At 41.0% G+C, this 18,656-nt stretch overlaps 2 protein-coding genes across 5 annotated transcripts in view; one reads left to right on the top strand and one right to left on the bottom strand.

The window, feature by feature from the left end:
* LOC137236983 (uncharacterized) overlaps nt 1-5,684 on the top strand; it is a 75,025-nt gene extending 69,341 nt beyond the window's left edge. For 3 of the 4 annotated variants that reach the window (XR_010948736.1, XM_067760096.1, XM_067760094.1), the window contains exons 4-5: nt 3,265-3,438; nt 3,509-5,684. The gene's annotated coding sequence lies outside the window, so the exon portion shown is untranslated. The remainder of the gene's footprint in view (nt 1-3,264; nt 3,439-3,508) is intronic. The other variant, XM_067760095.1, reaches the window with a different exon arrangement.
* Nucleotides 1-8,862, bottom strand: part of LOC137236985 (ATP-dependent DNA helicase PIF1-like) — a 41,581-nt gene extending 32,719 nt beyond the window's left edge. The window contains exon 1 of the mRNA XM_067760102.1: nt 8,705-8,862. The gene's annotated coding sequence lies outside the window, so the exon portion shown is untranslated. The remainder of the gene's footprint in view (nt 1-8,704) is intronic.
* Between the last annotated feature and the right edge of the window lie 9,794 nt (nt 8,863-18,656).

Below are 18,656 nucleotides of genomic sequence, written 5' to 3'. Positions count from 1 at the left end.
CGGATGCATTGTATTTTGCTGCTACCAATATTACCATTCCCTTTTCGCGCTCCAGTATCGGTATATCATGTAAAAAAATAAAAGAAAAGAAAACACTTTATCTTATTGGAAGGGTTTTACAATGCTCCAATAAACTTTTTTTAAAAGTATTGAAGTTATTACTACTTTTTATTTGATTAGGAAGTTCATTGAAATATTTCAGGCCCTTATATATATGACCGTCCTAAAAAGATTCTTTTCTGACAAACGCAGCAAACCCATTTCTCAGTACTGGGGTCAGGAGAAGGATCCGGATTGGGGTCGATACCTTCCCGGAAGAGGAGAGTATGGCGCAGACCCGCTGCAAGGATCTGCTGGGAGGTTGACAATTTGTGGGAGAGACGCAACAAATTAAACATTGAGTCCGCCTGCTCTTTGCCCTCCACTCCCCTGTGGCCTAGGACCCAGGCCAACAGTACTACGTTGTGTGCTCCTAATTGATTCAGCTTTTCTACGCACTGAAAGACCAGTGCTGACTTTATTTCGAACGCCGAAAATGCCTTTAGTGGAACCTGACTGCTTGACTGAGTGGGATTCAAGGGGTTGTGTAGCGCAATATATAGCTTCTCCAACCCAATTGTCAACCTCACCTTCGAGCGGCGAATCCCGTTTCACTAACAAACGAGGCTCTGGCGACCCCAAGCTCCTCATGGAACTTGGGGTGGGGAGGGAGGGATGGCCTGAAGGTTCAATGTGGCCATATAAATCGTTCCCGAGATAGTCGGGCCAGCACCTTAATGGTGCTGTGTTACCGGAGCGTATCGGATCTGTATCCGACAAAGGACCATCACATCGATAACACTCCCCAAAGCCTTCGGGGAGTAACCTAATCGCTACAACAACAACAACAGCCTGACTGAGTATGACAATTGTTTCATTGGGGTATCAGCGCTGAAGGTTCAGCTTAGCGCACTAACTTATGGCGAATACTTCCGCTCGAAAATGCTCGGATGTGCTTTTAGAGTTACTGATATTTTGGTTCTGTGTCCGAAAACTCTGGCTCCAATCCCCTCTGGCGTCTTCGAGCCATATATGTACCATACGATCTTGAGCAGACTAGTAATACATTGCACCCGCCTATACCTATACAGCCGTACCAAGAGACGGAGCAGCCCATTACATATTGGCACAACCGCAGCACTGCTGGACATCCATCCTATAGAAAGCTATGCATCCAAGTGTTTGTACCAGTGGCTGGTGCACACCGAACTGAACCAATGTATGCTATATTGAGGCCTGCACAAATATCATGCTATGTTTATGTAAATAATATTACTGCTAATGTCAATTTGCACGGTTGAGCACATACAGTACCTACGTTTATACAAGGTGGAACATCACACTACCTACATGGCGATGTAGCCACCGATCAGGTTGTTGTAAGAGATTAATTAAAATATGTTATTCATAAACACTGATTCTTATATTTTCATTATCATTAAACTGTAGACTAGACTCATGACGGGTATTCTTACTGGACACTGCTTTCTGGCGTCACATTCCTTTAAATTAGGCTTGGTCAGTGATAGCAGATGTAGGAAGTGTGGGTTGGAGCAGGAAACGATTGATTACGTTCTGTGCTCGTGCCCTGCGCTTGCCGGGCTAAGACTCCAGCTGACAGCTGTCAGATCTAGAAGCAGCAAGTGGCTTAAGTTCTAGGAAGCCGCTAACCCGCTGGAGCCATGAGAAGCGTGAGTGCACTTTGGGTGTCCCAAGACAAGTTCCGTACCTGCTCCGAATAATTTGTAGCTATCTAAGCGACAAAGTACTCCCTTTTGATACAGATGAGGGACTAAGAAAGCACAACACCACGGGCGGTGTCCCTCAGGGATCTGTTCTAGGTCCAACTCTTTGGAATGCGATGTATGGCGGGGTGCTACAAATCGACCCTCTCGGAGGCACGGAAATTGTCGGCTATGCAGATTATATTGTCGTAGTAGCAGTGGCCAAGAAACTTGATCTGCTCCAAGCATTATGTAATGACGCCGTGGGAAGAATAAAGGAATGGTTGACGAACACGGGGCTGGAGATGGCTAGCAATAAGACAGAAGTGGTTCTGATGAGCTCAAAGCGGACTGTGGATGAGTTGGTCCTAACCATAGGAGATTATCAAATAAATTCAAAGCCCTCCTTGAAATATCTAGGGAGTAATCATTGACTCAAAACTAACTTTTAGGGAGCACTTCAGGGCGGTGGGTGAGAAAGTTTCTAGAGTTAGTGGAACCCTAACGCGAATAATGCCCAACATCGGCGGCCCAAGCGAAGCTACCCGTCAGCTATTATCCAACGTAACCAGCTCTATAATATTATATGCAGCACCAGTATGGCACAGATCTAAAATGGTCCACCAAAAAGTTATACTAGCAGCCTACCGCATTACTGCTATACGAATAGCATGTGCTGTTCCCACGACGCGATCCAGTTTTATCCAGGAAAATCCCAGTAGATCTACTCTCAGGTGAAATGGCTGATCTGTATGGCATTGGATTCAGCCGACCATCTGAAGATGCTACGAAAAGCGCAAGGTCACGAACAATAGTTAGGTGCCAAGAACGGTGGGAAGATTCGAGAAAAGAGCGCTGGACCTTCATGCTAGTCCGGAATATAGCGTAATGGTACAAGCAAAAACAAGGCGAACTAAATTACCATCTCACACAGATATTGAGCAGGCACGGTGGCTTCAAGGAATATCTACATAAGCGTGGGGTAGAGGAGCACCCTTTCTGTCCAAGCTGTCCATCCGAATTGGAAAGCGCAGAACATGTAATGTTTCACTGCCCTCGTTTTACGGCGAAAGACTGTCTGTAAAAAGAGTTTTTGGAGAGGAACCTTCCATTAGGAATTTAGTTCCACCAATTTGCGGACAAATAGATTGTTGGATTGCTGTGAGCAAGATGGCCTTTATAGTAATGACGAAATTGATGCGCAGAGAAATGCGCATACGAAGTAGTTGCGACTAAACCCCTTGTTATAATTTTATGTTCTCTATGAATGCAACAGCAAAGTATCTTTGGGTACCCCTGCCAACGAAAGATGCATAGGTATGGTGGAGGTTCATTTGAAGTTACTTTACCAGGTCCTGATTCTAGTTATCTGAAATTTCTCTTGTGCCTTTTGCCTCTCAGAAAAGAGCTATGTGTGAAGCCCTATTTATGGAACACTTTTCGGCTTATATTAAAAACTTTTAATCTATTCTTACTGATATGAGTTTCTTTTTCATTCTAGGTAATTTGACGATGTGAGGATAGAAATATCCCAAATATTCCAGCTGTGGCTGTAAGAACATACATTTGCTCAAATTAGAAGAAAACTGCACGGTTCAGCACATCCAGTACCTACGTTTATACAAGGAGGAACACCACACTACTTTCACGGGGATGTAGCACCGATCACGTTGTTGTAAGAGCTTATTTTAAATATGTTATTCATAAACACTGATTCTAATATTTTGTTTTGGTTTTTACTATAGAGTCAACCTGTTATATAAGCGATGTCAGCTATGCCTGTAACTTAAGCGCCTTCAGATGTAATAGTTACCGCGTACGCGGTCACAGGAGTAGTTCACTACGTGGGGATTACACTAATCAAGGACTTTCAATATCGGAAGGTTTTCCAGCACCATAACAACACCAACAATATGTGCAATCACCCGAATAAATTGTACAGCAAATGTTAACACCACATCATCAGCCAGCAACAAGAACAACAATCGCAACAAGTTGAAACTTCTAAACAATTAATGACTAGTGAACCACCAACATATCCGCAATATGCGCAAACATCAACACCAACATATGTCGCCTACTTTGCAACACGGTGAAGATGGCCAAGACCATTCTGATTCTAATACTGATAAAGGCGAACCATTGGCAAATTTAAAAACTCAAACAGACCACAAAAAATGTAGATGATGGTATTAATTCTAGTACGGATAGTAATACTATGTTCAAACAGAAAAATAAATTGAGGCTATTTCGATTTAAATTGAGTGGTGTTCATATAACTCTATTTAGCTTACACAATAGTAATTTGATAGCTGGTTGGCTCATCTCTACAGTAACAACATATCTTTGTTGAGACTGTCAAAATGTGCGTGTTGGTATTAGGTGAATTCAATGGAATGAAAACATAAAACTGTGAAATTTTTGTGTTTTGTAAGAAAATGTGTTCAATGTTTTGGTTTTATTTTGATTTTGCCATCTTCTTTTGACAATCCCTACTCCAGTGAAATTAAAGACATAAAATCAGCTGATGAAATGCGCCAACCATATAGTTCAGCTATGCGTAACTGACGTTTATATATACTCAATAAACACACTTTACAATGATGCATTTGCAGTTTGAAACAATTTATTACGCAATTTTTTTTAAATTGGCAATTTATTATTACAATTTATTATATGACAAATTGCGTAATAAATTGCCCAAACAGTATAAATTGGCAATTTGGTGTGTGTTTGAACCTAGTATAAAGAATTTAAACCTAGGAAAAAAGCTAAACTTGATAAAAACTTAACCGAAGATGACAATGTTTCTAATTCTAATACTAACGAAGATGAACCTTTGATAAATATGAAGCTTAAAACAGAGTTATCAAAAAATGACGATGATGATAATGATGTTGATGCAAAGTCCAATGTTGAAAAAGATGAAAATTATGAAAGAGAATATGAAAATAGTATGTGTGTGGATTATAACCTGAAGCAAAACTGTCATATCCGGTACGACCAGAATTAGATGTTAAGAAAAGAGCCTACATAAAGAGGCTCAGTATATTTATGGAAAATTTTTCATGAGACAATGCCCAATGTATGTATTTCAATTAAATTCACCACATTGTTGGAAAAAGCATCTAAACTTTATGCATCGTGTAGAGAAACCAGAACATTTACAATTTAAATATAACGAACGTGGTGCAAAATGTAAATTTTGTGATATTCAAGCAGCTACACCAAGCTTCAAAAAATTATTGGACCATGAGATTTCTCATATGCCTAATAGTTATTATTTAAAATGTAAATTATGCGATTGGAAGACGAAAATACATTCAAGTATGAATTTTCATTAACGTGTACCACACGCTGAAACAATTGATGTAACAACGAAAAGTTTAGAATTGACTGTTTGTCCATATTGTAATCACAATGGTATTTACGCAAACACTTAATACAGGAACATGAGAAATCAGTGGATGAAAGAACATCTTTTCTATGTTTAGAATGTGGTGAACAATTTAGAACAAATACAAGTTTACGTGTACATGTTTATGAAAAGTTTGCTCATTGTACACCACAAGATTTGAACGGAAAGATCTTGAGGGTATGGTTACACCTATGTGGCATCTACAAGCTATTTATAATGACTAGTATGGAATGAATCCGGATATGGGAGAAAACGGAGGTGACGAAATGAATCACCATGCTTCTTTGGATTCTGGTGATACTCCTGACATGCTTCCTAATTTCGCTACGTCTGATGATACTATACCTACCAAACTAATATGACTCTGCAAACTGATGAGCAACACTACCAGCGCAGTAAAAATAAGAACTTCAAAACAAGGTTTCGGAAAGGGAACGACTATGAATAGACCTTAATGTATTTATATAGTTTATAAATATAAAAATTCATATGTGTAAAGTTCACTAGAGTAATAAGGGAATAATTTAAATTGTAAAAAAACATTGTATATATGAATAATTTATAATTAAATATTATCTGAACATAAAGGACGCGTTTCATTCATAGAAAAAGCGATTTGACAGAAGGTAACCGATAGGCCAGTTACCCGTGTTGTTGTTGTTGCATATGTTTTGGTTAGCGATAACGAAAACATACCTAATAAAGTAACTTAAAAATGTAAATAACATCGAGCGAGAAGGAATGTCGAAAACACAATAGGAAAGAGCGAGAAAGCGAGTCACACGAACACTATTTTGAGAGAGCGCATGCGTTACCTTTTTCCCGACAGCAATGTAAAAGTCATTAAGACGATAATTGGGGACCAAGTTATTGGTAACGATTAAGTAATCGATTAGGTAACGGGTACCTGTCTTGTAGGGTAGTTTAAGCTTAGCTTAACCATCTACTGAAACACTGGGCCTTAAGGTAAGGCCACATTAGGCTGCACTACGCAGCACTGCACTTCACTGCAATATTATTTGCTCGTATGCTTATGGGGGAAATTCACATCTAGCGTCAGTAGCACTGCGCGACCCGGCATAGAAATAAAACTTAGGAGGAAATACGGCACCTGAGAGCACAGCCGTATGAAGCTAAAAAACACAAGCAGATCCTCAGTGAACTTCACAACCTGGCGTTACCAGAAATTGCCCGTAAATCCTGTACTCAAAGAACAATATCCAAAACTAGCAGAGGAAGAATGCACTCTCCCTAGGGAAACGCGGATCACTCTAGCTGAACTTCGATTTAGGTACTGTAACAGGTTAAACTCTTACTTATCCAGAATCAACCCCGCCATACAAAACATATGTCCTGCTTGTAATGTGTTTCCACATGACAACCATCCCTTTAACTGTATTGTGGAACCAACGCCTCTAACACCTCTCTCATTATGGTCCAGTCCTGTTGAAACATGCACGTTTGCTTGTACTCCCGTTAGAGGACATTGATGAAAATTTCTGATCGGTCGCACCTATTGTTTGCGGCGAAGCACTGCTACAACAACAACCCGGCACAGCACTTAAAATTTGATCAACTATGCAAAAACGCCACATAGGGATGTGTCGCTCAGTGCTGCTACAGCTATATGTGAATTACTTGGCTGCATTACCCCGCGCGGCAAAATGTATTTGAGCGAATGAAAAAAAATAATATCATGTATTCAAAGCAATTTGAGCAATTTTGTTGCAATAGATGTTAAATTATAATCAATTGGTCAAGAAGCTAATAGAGACACCACAGGCTCAATCATGGTCCTTTCGATATTAGCTGTCGACCGCTAAGCGTTAAGGTCCGCGCACATAACGCTGCGCGACACAAACGGCAGCGGCGCTTCACAGTACGACAAATTTTGGTACTTCACATTAGGCGGCAATCGAGCGACACATTGCGGCATACTTTTGTGCTTATTTTTGTTTGCAAAATGGACGACACAGTTTTTGAAGCTGTAATTATTTCATTTTTTTGCAGAGAAGAGGAAAGGAAAAGAAAAAGGTCGCGGCTATGGGTGCACGACGTCTCATCCTCAAGATATGAGGAAGGAGAGGGTTTGGATTTTATTTAAGGTGCCACGATTTGCAAACTTTTTTTGATTTGTAGGGGTAGAGGGATCACCAAAATGGAATCCGCAGCTCTAGGAAACTCTTTGCTTATGAAAAAAAGCTTTTAAAGATGCAAATTTCACCGAACAAAGTTAATACAATTAGACCGATTTCTTTAGAATTATGCATTTGGTATAAGTTAATATCATTACATTAAGTTATTTTAGCCACTGCCGATGTTAAAAACTGAGCTACAACGCGTTTTATTTCAATAAATAACGAAACTCAAAACAGAAACAATACACCGCCGCCAACGAGTTCGCTTGTTTATTTTATAATCGCATGGTCATCTGCAACCGAAATGAATATGGCACAGCGAGTGTATTTTGAATGAGTAGACTGCTCGTTTATGTGTTAAGGGGCTGCCAGATCTATAGGTAAAAACATTATGGAAAATTACGTCATTAAAATTTTCTTCAATATTTTAAATAAATTTTAAAATTACTTGGAAACTTTAACTGTGAAACAGTTATTAATGGTATAAGGACTAATTAATGTTCACTTATTAGCTTATGCATTCACTAAAATATTTCTTATGGCGCTGCCAAAACATTAAAGAGAAGCAGCAAGTCCGGAATAAGTACTCTGTTCACTCGTTAACTTAATTGTGAATATCTTTCCTTGTCTACGTACGTTCAATAATTTAATAGTTGAAATCTCTCGCCGCTTTAATCCAACGGAGCTTTCATTGTGTGAAAATTTTAAAGTGGTTTTAGTAAAGCGTTTATATATTGATTAAAAAAATAAAAATAAATGTAAGGCGCGATAACCTCCGAAGAGATCTAAGGCCGAGCTTCTCTTCCAATTAGCGTCGTGCTCCTCTTGATTTTCCCTACAAATTGGCCGGACGGGACCTACATGTTTTATGCCGACTCCGAACGGCATCTGTAAGGCAGATGAATTTTCACTGAGAGCTTTTCATGGCAGAAGTACACTCGGAGCGCTTGCCAAACACTGTCGAGAGGCGACCCCACTTAGAAAAATTGTGTTCTAATTGAATAACCTTATTTCTAAAATTCTGATGTTACTTTCCCGGGCTGTGAACCCAGGGCACGCTACAATCCCACAACGGTGGCCGCCGAATTGATTACACTTTATTTTAAAATGAGCCAATCAGGTAATTAGTATTAAATTTCTGTTAATATAATGATATAGTAGTGGAATACTAATTGTACAATTGTTTCCGGGTATACTTTGACGAGGTCGGAATATGAGAACCGTATTGCTGTTATAGCATTACGTAAGTGCTATATGGATGAAGATGATATTTTAAAAACCCTCGGCCCTCTGGGAATAAATATCAGCTTCGTGTACCGATTCGTCAGGGAGTATGAAGAAATTAATTATGAATTTTTTTTTGCTAATGATCCAACTGCTCTTACCCCTGTTGTTGATGATGGTACTGCTGTCGCTTGTTTTGAAAGTTAGATTAATTTTCATATAAAATATTAGAAATTATATGAAAGAAATTTCAATTACAGAGGTTTCTTTTACGAGTGGTGATTTTTTGTGCTGCTGGTGCTCAAGATGCTACAACTGCTGATAGTTATACCATTCCTTGTTATGAAAGTAATAATTGTAAGCATTTAAAATACACACTGATGATTGGTACGCTAAACACACTTCATTCAGTGAGTGATATAAATTAGCATTTAAACTACGCACTGATAAGTGATACGTTAGAAACACTTCATTAAGTGATATAAATTAGCATTCAAATAACACAACAGTTGATCAACTGTTTAGTGACCACTTAATCAAGTTTTAGGCTTTGCTATCATATTATTTATTTATTATTATATAGCAGTTTAAATCTAAATTTATTTAATGCAAAGTCAATATCTATAGAATACAGCAAATTAAACTCCCTCATTGCCCTAGCAATTGGAGAATTGGAAGCATAAGTCGTTCTAAATCTATCTAATCAGAAAAAATCGTGACATCGAAGGGTTCGCGATAGTACATTGAACCGTATACGCTCTAAAAGATAGGGCGAGTCAACCGTCCAAATTATATAAAAATGTCAATGAAAGCATTGATCTTCTACTCACAAAATTTTTTTCAGGTTAATTAAAAGACACCTAGAACTATATATTGGAACAGGATCGTGAAAACGCAAAGACCGGAGGGCAAATTGCAAAAATATTTTTTGAATACGCTCAAGTCGGTCTATATGGCAGGCATGGTACGCCCTCCAATTGAAAAGAGCATATTCTAGTTTAGATCGTACTAGGGTTGTAAATAAAAGTTTTAAAGTATAAGGATCACTAAAATCCATACTGAAACGGCGAATGAACGCGAGTGTGGAATAACACTTCGCAATGACATAATTAATCTGACTGTAATAGTTCGAACTTATTTAATACGCGGAGAATACTAAACGGTGCGTTCAGATGGTAATCACTAAACAGTTGTATTAAAGTTTTCTGATGCGCCGTTTATAAGCAATCTATATAATTGCAGATGTCTCCACTACTACTGCCGATCATCATGCTATCGATATTGCAGTTACTGATGATAATGCGGTTGCTTATTTGCAAGGTTAGATTCATTTTCGTATATCAGAAATTGAATGGATATTAAGATAGTTTCAATTTCAAATGTTTCTAGTGCAAACGTTATTTGTGCTGGTGCTTTTGTGCTACAGCTTCTGTGGATAGTGCCGCTGATGATAATGTTGCAGGTGTTTATTTTCAAGGTTAGATATATCTCTGCATATCTCTATAGGGAAGTTTTGGAAAATTGTTGCGTTGGTTGAAATCAAGGCGAATTCAGTGGAAGGTGTTGTTATCTTATTAGCTGATTGCTTTTCTTGACAAAATTTACACAAAGTCATCGTACAGCGAAATGTCAGTTAATGTTTTAGTTAACTTGCGATGCAGGAGCAGTTTTAAACATTTTTTTCGGAAATAGAAGTTGGATAGGAGTATGATCGGGATTGAGGAAGGGAGAGGGAAAAGAAGAGGGAGACTCAGAATGAGAATGAGAGATGCAAACGAAGTAATTTGGGAAAGACAATGAAAGAAAGGAAGAGGGGAGCAGAGAGTCTAATGCAACAAAAAAATGTTATTATTATGTTGATTGAAAATGCTCCGTTTACAACTGTCGACTTTTTTGAAGCTTCTGCTGTTAACGACGCAACTAAAATAGATGCTATTGCTGAGGATAATGTTGCTGTTGACACTGATGATGGTTAGATTTCGTTTATATTTATATTATATTTAAAACCCCTATTTATTTAACGGATTTCGATTGCAGAATCAGAGGTTTGTTCCACGAGCGATCGGATTTTTTTTGACGATACTGGCATCACCAGTAGGTATGTATGTTATATCATTTAAATATTTGAGTCGATGCTCACTTGCAAGGGATGAAAGCATTCATAGTCAAAGCAAATGTCACATCTATAAGAAAAAAGTTGGTTGTGACGCAGCCATTAGCGTAGTTTTTAGTTGACTAGAGAACTGTCACTTTAATGAGTTTTGCGTGTAACTGATTACCACATTTACATATAAACACTTGATTTGATTTAGTAGCCAGTGGATCTTTGATTCTTTGATTTTCTATGTAATTAAAGTAAGTATATGCAAATTTGTGAAATGTTGAAAGCAGCACGACCCTTTTCCAGTATTCACAAAGAACGCTTTGTTGCATTATATATGAGGTCAATGTATGGCCGGACGTATATCTTGCTAAACAAAGTTTCGGGAATGTAAGGCGAGGCAAAAAGTGAAGATATTCTTAATATATGAAGCTGTCAGAGCTACAAGGTAACGCGGCAAGAGTTCTACGAATAAGTGCGTGCATACAAAGCGGTGCTACACTTTTTCGATTATTTGATCAACATTTTTGTTTGTGGCCACGTCGCGTCGTGCTGCTGCCGCTGGATGTGAATGTGTCCTTAAAGTACGTGCATACTAAGCGGCGCGACATGTAGCGGCAACGTCGCTTCACTTTTTTTTTGCCTATTAGATCAACCTGGCCGCACCACGTAGCGCTGCTGTCGCTAGATGTGAATTGCTCCATAAGAAGACATGCAAATAATATTTTGCAGCGCAGTGTAGTGCAGCTCAGTGTGTTCTTAGCTTTAGCTTAAATGTGGCTTTCTGTTAATGGAGCTTGCATATTTAGTGACGCGACATGTAGCGGCAGCAGCGCTTTACTTTTTTGCCAGTTTGGTCAACATTGCCACGCCGAGCAGTACAGCTGCAGCTAATGACCGAGCCACAATTGAGTTTTTCATATAGATGCGTTGAAAACAATCCTATGCATTCCGGTAACATCGCCGCAATCAACCATGATGTTGCTTTTGTAAAAATAAAGGCACTTTACGCTTGGCAATTGAAGTTTATTTCGCCTTGCCCATTCACATACAAAATTTCGCTAAGCACTGTTATACACAATCTCACTATACAAGAAAAATATTTGCAAACATATTTTGTGCCCGATTAATTTGTCAAATTGCAGTTTTTAACTGTGAAAAATGTTAGAAAGGTACTGTTTAGGGGGTGGCAATATAAAATTTACCTTCCCTTTTTGGTAGGTGGCGCTATGGCTGCGGACACGGCTGCTTTGATGATGGCGATAATGCGACACGGCGGTGTAAATGAGGACGACGTGGTGGTGATATGATGATGATGGGTGGCTGAATATGGTGATGATTTGGTGGTGGTATAGCGGCGGCTGGGTGCGGCGATTTGATCACGGTGGCGAGTGGCTCTTGTGCTTACTTAACCATGGATTTGGCGCTATTCTATGCTTTGCGTGAAACGAGGTTTCGGCGGGACTTCACTGTACTATGCACGTGCTGGGCTTATATGTGCCAAAGAAATCAATAAACGACTACACCGGTTTTGTTAACACTTCAATAAATGGTATTTCTTTTTTAATTTATTTATATAAAGAGATTTTACTTTTCCTTTTTCACAACCGAGTTGGTCAAAAATTATGAGTGAATAATAAGCAATAGTCAAAAAAAAAAAAAATAATAATAAATGTAAGGCGCGATAACCTCCGAAGAGATCTAAGGCCCAGCTTCTCTTCCAATTTACGTCGTGTTCCTCTTGATTTTCCCTACAAATTGGCCGGACGGGACCTACATGTTTTATGCCGACTCCGAACGGCATATGCAAGGCAGATGAATTTTCCCTGAAAGCTTTTCATGGCAGAAATACATCCGGAGGGCTTGCCAAACACTGCCGAGGGGTGACCCGGCTTAGACAAATTTTCTTCTAATTGAAAAACCTTATTTCTAAAATTTTGATGTTGCTTTGCCTGGGGTGTGAACCCAGGGCATACGTTGTGGTAGGCGGAGGACGCTACCATCACACCACGGTAGCCGCCAAGTAAAAAAAAAAACAAAGTATATATATACATATGTCAACTGGTATACAATTTGCCCTAACTGATGAGTGTGAGTGGTGACTCCTGGCTCTTATGTGAATATACATATTTGTGTATAAGTATTTCAAATATACACATTTACATGTATGTAACTTATAATAAAAGGGTAAATATAAATTCAATAATTCAATTCAAATTCAAGATAAATTCATTTAAATACATTTTTTTGGAAAGAACAAATATGGTTGGCTGCGGACGACTGCGACAGTCGCTCAGCCATCGTCCCCACCCTAGGCGCGTTTAGCGGCTAGAGCCTCCTGTAGCTCCTTAAGGGTCCGCAATGCATCTCGCACGAGGATTTGGGACACTTTTCCTCTAGCGTTGGCGGTCTGCAGCCCTTGCGCGGTGCATCGAATGGTGCGTCGGGCGATGCTAGGTGCTGCTGAGTGAATGTTGTTTCCCGGGCGACAACGGTTTCGCCCGGTGGCGGCAGGGGGTTCCAGTATGGCTGATCGACAAGGCCGGGATGCCTGGGAGGCGTGTATGGGTGCCGGAATTTATACGGCGGATCTGCCAGGCCGGGGTGCCTGGATGGAGCGTTGGGCATTTGGGGTAGCGTCCCGCCGATGGAGTAGGTAGTGATGTCGGGCTCCACAGATCCGGCATCTGTCGTACGTGCTGCACTCGCTGGTGATGTGGGATAATGCCAAGCAATTTAAGCAGAACTTATGGGCTCGCGAAAGCATGCACCTCTGGGGTGACTTCTTCTTTTTAAACATTACGCAGTTCCGAAGGGCGTGCTGACGGGTACAAATGCGGCACCGTCGGTAATCAGTTAATAGCGTCGAGCTGCGCGATTCATTGGCGCGGTTGGGAGCAACGATCTCCGACCGCACTGGTATTCGTGACGACGATTGAATTGCACGATCCATAGCGACCTGTAATTACAGTTGTGAAGGTATTTTAGTGGAGAGAAATACTGATGCAGGGGGTTTCAGCTAGGATTATGTTGCGAATTGCGACATATTAGTGACGGTGATGTGGTAAGAGCGGCCAGAGGTGGTTTGAGGGTAGCTACGAATCTCCAGGTTTGCCCGAGATGGTGGGCTTTCAGTCTGAGGGAGGAAACAGAGCTTAACAAGTAGTCGTGTGAGGGTACCGGTTTGAGTACTAACGTCAACAACACGTATATGGCCGTCCGGTCCTGGATGAATTTTTTCAATGCGTCCAAGGCGCCATTCGGTCGGGAGGAAGTGAGTCGTCATGAATTTAGACACACTCACCGACCTTGGTTTCGGGTTGTGGATTTTTCCACTTCTGCCTTTTCTGGAGATCCTTTAGGTAGTGTTCCTTCCATCTTTTGATGAATTGATGATGTAAGCTTTTTATCCTGTCCCATCGGTTTATAAGAGATAAATCCGCGTGAACCACTTCAGGGATAGCGAGGAGGGGGCTACCTCTGAGAAAGTGGCCGGGGGCCAGCGCGGTAAACTCGGTCGGATCCTGGGATAAAGGCGAGATAGGACGAGAGTTCAACATGGCTTCTATTCTTACCAAGAGGGTGGTAAATTCTTCAAAGGTGAACTTGTGGGCTCCTGCAGTCCTCTTGAAGTGCAGTTTGAAACTTTTCACTGCAGACTCCCACAAGCTGCCCATGTGGGGAGCTCCGGGCGGAATGAATTTCCAACTGATGCCCTGGGGTATTTTGCGATTACTTCTTGAGAGACAGTTTTCATGAAGTCAATGAACTCCTTTTCGGTCGCTCTTTTAGCTCCAATAAACGTCTTGCCGTTGTCACTCATCATTGTTGCAGGATATCGACGACGTCCGAAGAAGCGAGCAAATGCTGCGAGAAAGACATTGGTAGTTAAGTCCGAGCACAGCTCAGTGTGGATAGCCTTTGTAACAAAACAGACAAAAACGGCCACGTAGCCTTTCAGTTAGGTGTGCGACCTTAGCAAGGAGGCTTTTATTTGAAAAGGCCCCACAAAGTCTGTGAGGACCCCAAAGCCGAGGACTTTGAATCCTCACAACATACACATATATATACATTTTTGTAAAGAACATACATTTTGAAATACATTGGAATATATATTTGAATTTATCACTTATATATTTTATATAAAATATACCTATTTATACCTTTATGAATTATACCCTAAATACATATATTCTGTTGTACATTGAATTGATAATTATTAAATTGAAGGACAAATTAGACTTGCGCACTTTTGCACGCATGCATAATATTTACATTTTCGCAAACATAAATTTTAAGTATAGGATCACCCTAACACGCATTGAAAATTTGGAAGGGAGGTAGATACGCACAAAACATAAAAATGCAGCGGTCAATCAACCCTTTGCACACTCAAAATCCAATACACCTAGCTACAAATACAACATACCTAATAACTTAAGTGAACGGAGATCAGCAGCAAGTCGTCAAAATAAGCGTGGCTACTAATTGAAATTTGGCTATACATACTTACACACTAGCATACAACACACCAACGCACGCCATACAACAGAAGGCAGAAACATTGGGCAAAGCAAAACACGACGTTAGAATCAGGTGACAACAAACAAATGTGCAAACACACAATAGTTAAAGCGAAGGCTGGAAAGCACGGTATGCGGGCAAATACAAAGGCACTGTATTCGATAAGGAGCATTATGGTGCCTGGATATTTATGGAAAGAAATATTCACCGGAATAACTGTTGTTTTATATTGTCAATATTATTAGTTAGAAATTGTTATTATAAAGTAACCGTTTGCTTGCGTGCAAAAATTAGTATATAAGGGCGACGAATTCGCATTAAAAGACAGAAATTAGGAGATAGGCATACGAGTCGGTAGGTTTTATGACTACCGACCAAGAGTACACCTGAAGGTTTTTGACTTCATTTGTACTAAAGCATATTCGTCTGGTGGCTTTATTACTCCATTCGACCGCAGAGGTTGGCCGAGGGTTTTATCACCTCAGTCACCTCTTACAAAGTAAGGGAATAAGCTAGGAGTAGAAGTAGGTTTGATGAAATAAATACTTATAACGTTTTTTTACTTGAAATAAACAGGGTTATTCTTTTAGAAAGACCGGTAGGGATTTTTACTGAGGCCAACCCCGGCAAAGTCAAAGGAAAAGTTCGTCGCAAATCGACACTGGTAGTGGTAAAAGGCGTACGTATGTGCATCGTTCCGGGGGCAAGGCCGCCATGATTTGCGATCGCATGTGCTGCTTGTGGAGGGTACAAATTTTGCACTGATGTATGCATCTCTTTATGAGGGGGTTAAGTCGTGGGATATAGAGATCCTGTTTGAGGCATTGCTGCATGAGACGTATTTCGGCCTGAAGAAGAAGTTCATGGAGGTACTGTATATAAAGGACAGCGAATCTAAATTTTTTTGGGATAATAACGGGATGTTTTTCGTTGTACGTCAACGCCGAATGAGCTAATCTCCCATGAACCCTGAGGAGCCCATCTTCATCGAGATATGGGTTGAGGGTTAGCAGAGAGCTTCTTTTATGAATTTGTTTTGCATTTTCCAAGCATGCTTTTTCGCGAGGAAAATATCGGGTTTGCGTTAACGTCACAAGTTTATTTTTCATTTTGCGGAGATCTTCATGAGACAGAGAAGGGGTGTAAGCGGGTTTAATGCCTCGAATTCTGTCCTTGAGATTATTAATAAACCTGAAGTCATATGCCATGACCCTGAGGGCGCGAGGAAAAGAGGAGAATCGGTCGAGAAAATCCGGTTCATCTTCCGTGGCGAGTAGAGCTTTGACTCGGCGTATTTCCGGCGGGTTGATTCTGCAGGTAGATGGTTTTGGCCAGGCTTCGGGGGCTGGGTCAGCCACGCAGGGCCATTTCACCACAGCGAAGAATTTGCCAAGTCCATGGGTTTGCATCCTCTTGTGCCCATATCTGCTGGATTGTCGCGACTGCCTACATGCTTCCAAGAGGCGCTTCCGACGAGATCCATAATTTCAGCTGTTCGATTGGATACGAAGGTTTTCCAAGCGTGGGGAGGCTTTTCGAGCCATGCTAAAACAATCTCCGAGTCAGACCACATGTAAAGGTTTTTAATAGAGAGTTCGAGATGGGACTGTACGACGGCGATTAGTCGAGCAAGGAGTAGAGCTTCACATAGTTCTAGTCTTGGAAGACTGGTAGTGCGAAAAGGGGCAACCTTGCGTTTAGCGACCAGAAGGTGGGACGACGTTGTGGCACCGTGGGTTGTTCGCAGATATATAGTGGCGCAATATGCCTTTTCTGCGGCTTTACAGAAACCATGCAGTTCAACCTGCTGGTTCGGGATGTAGTCAACCCATCAAGGTATCTTTATGCCTGAGAAGCTGGGTAGATTTTTTGCGAACTGCGTCCATTTAGTGAAGCGCCCAGTTCCGCCTATCCATAGCTCTTGGAGTAAAATCTTGGCCTGAATCATAATCGGCGTAAGCCACCTTGCGGGGTCAAAAAGTTTTGCGACCGAGGAGAGAATTTGTCGTTTTGTACCAGCGGACGAGAGGGGTGTTAAGTCCACTGTATGCGAAAACGTGTCGGTCAGGGCATTCCACTCTATGCCGAGAGTTTTGGTGTTACTTGCTTTCTCGAATTCCAAAAGATTGGTGTCTAGCAAGTCCTCTTCTTTAATATTTTTTATAATACTGGGGTGATTGGCCGTTATTTTCCGTAACGGAAATCCTGCTGACGCTAACACTTGGATGACTTGGGAGAGAGATTTTTCAGCTTTGGCTAGTTGGTGAATTGTGCGTATGGCGAGGTAGGGGTCACTGTTTACGCCAAAGGTGACTGTTTTAAGCTGGTAGTCCTTTATGGGATCACGTGGAGAGGATCGAAAGACGATCCGCTGATAGTCTCTGTCGCCATCATGCATGAGATTTTGACGGTACATTTTCTCTATGTCTCCGTTGAAAACAAATTGGTATGTACGCCACTTGAGAATCAGAAGCATAAGATCGGGTTGGAGGGTAGGGCCGGTATAAAGAACGTCGTTAAGCGCATGTCCAGATGCCGACTTCTTTAAGGCGTTAAACACGACCCGCACCTTTGATGTCTTTTTTTCGGGCTTAATAACTGCGGGATGGGGAAGATAAAATGAGACGCATCTACCTCCGTCAAATTTTTCATAGGAGCCGGTCTCCTCCATATGATCGGGGGTGAGGTATTCTTTTAGGACACTATCATATTGAGTCTTTAGATCCCCTTTCTTCTACATACTTCTCTCCATTGCAAGAAACTGGCTTAGCGCTGAAGACCGAGAGTGGGATAGTGAGATTAACTCTGGGAAACTGGGTTTAAACGGCAGCCTGACGATGTAACGACCGTTATCATCGCGTGAAGTTGTGGCAGCGTAGAAATTCTGGCGAAGCTCGTCTTCTGGGGTTATTTGGGGGTTTGGTGGGAACTTAGGCCAATTCCCAGAATTTTCGCAATAGAGAGTTAAGATCTTCGTTCGTCACTTCTGACACTTGCATGCAGAAAGAGTGGTCCATCACAGGGGCTCTAACGCTCACCGCTCTACCGCCGGGGAAAGTTTCTCAACCCCTTTTGGATGATTTTCGGTATTACATCACTGCCTAGAACGAGATTTATTTGCGAGGGGGAGTGACAATTCGAGTCTGCGAGGTTGAGGTGTGCCCATTTTGCTTGGAGCTCGCTAGTGAGCTTAAGCGAGGGGAGCATTTTTGTTAACCGGGGTAATACTATTGCCTCTGCGCTTGTTCTGGTTTTAAAATCGGGGGATACCAAAGTCAGAGAGTACAATTTGTTTGAGGTCTGAACTACCTTGCCGCCCATTCCTGATATTTAAAATCTAGAGGGTTTGAGTGGGAGTTTGAGTCAATCTTGGGCTCTGGTAGAGATAAAGGTTCGTTCAGATCCCTGATCTACAAGAGCTCTTAGTTTAAAAATGTCTCCTTTATGCTATACGTTTACGATAGCCGTGGGTAAAACTATTTCGCAAT

This window comes from Eurosta solidaginis, chromosome 1 (assembly GCF_040869045.1).
Source record: "Eurosta solidaginis isolate ZX-2024a chromosome 1, ASM4086904v1, whole genome shotgun sequence".
NCBI classification, from domain to species: domain Eukaryota; kingdom Metazoa; phylum Arthropoda; class Insecta; order Diptera; family Tephritidae; genus Eurosta; species Eurosta solidaginis.
Note: the sequence above shows the minus strand (reverse complement) of the source record. Positions and strands in the feature narration are given on the sequence as shown.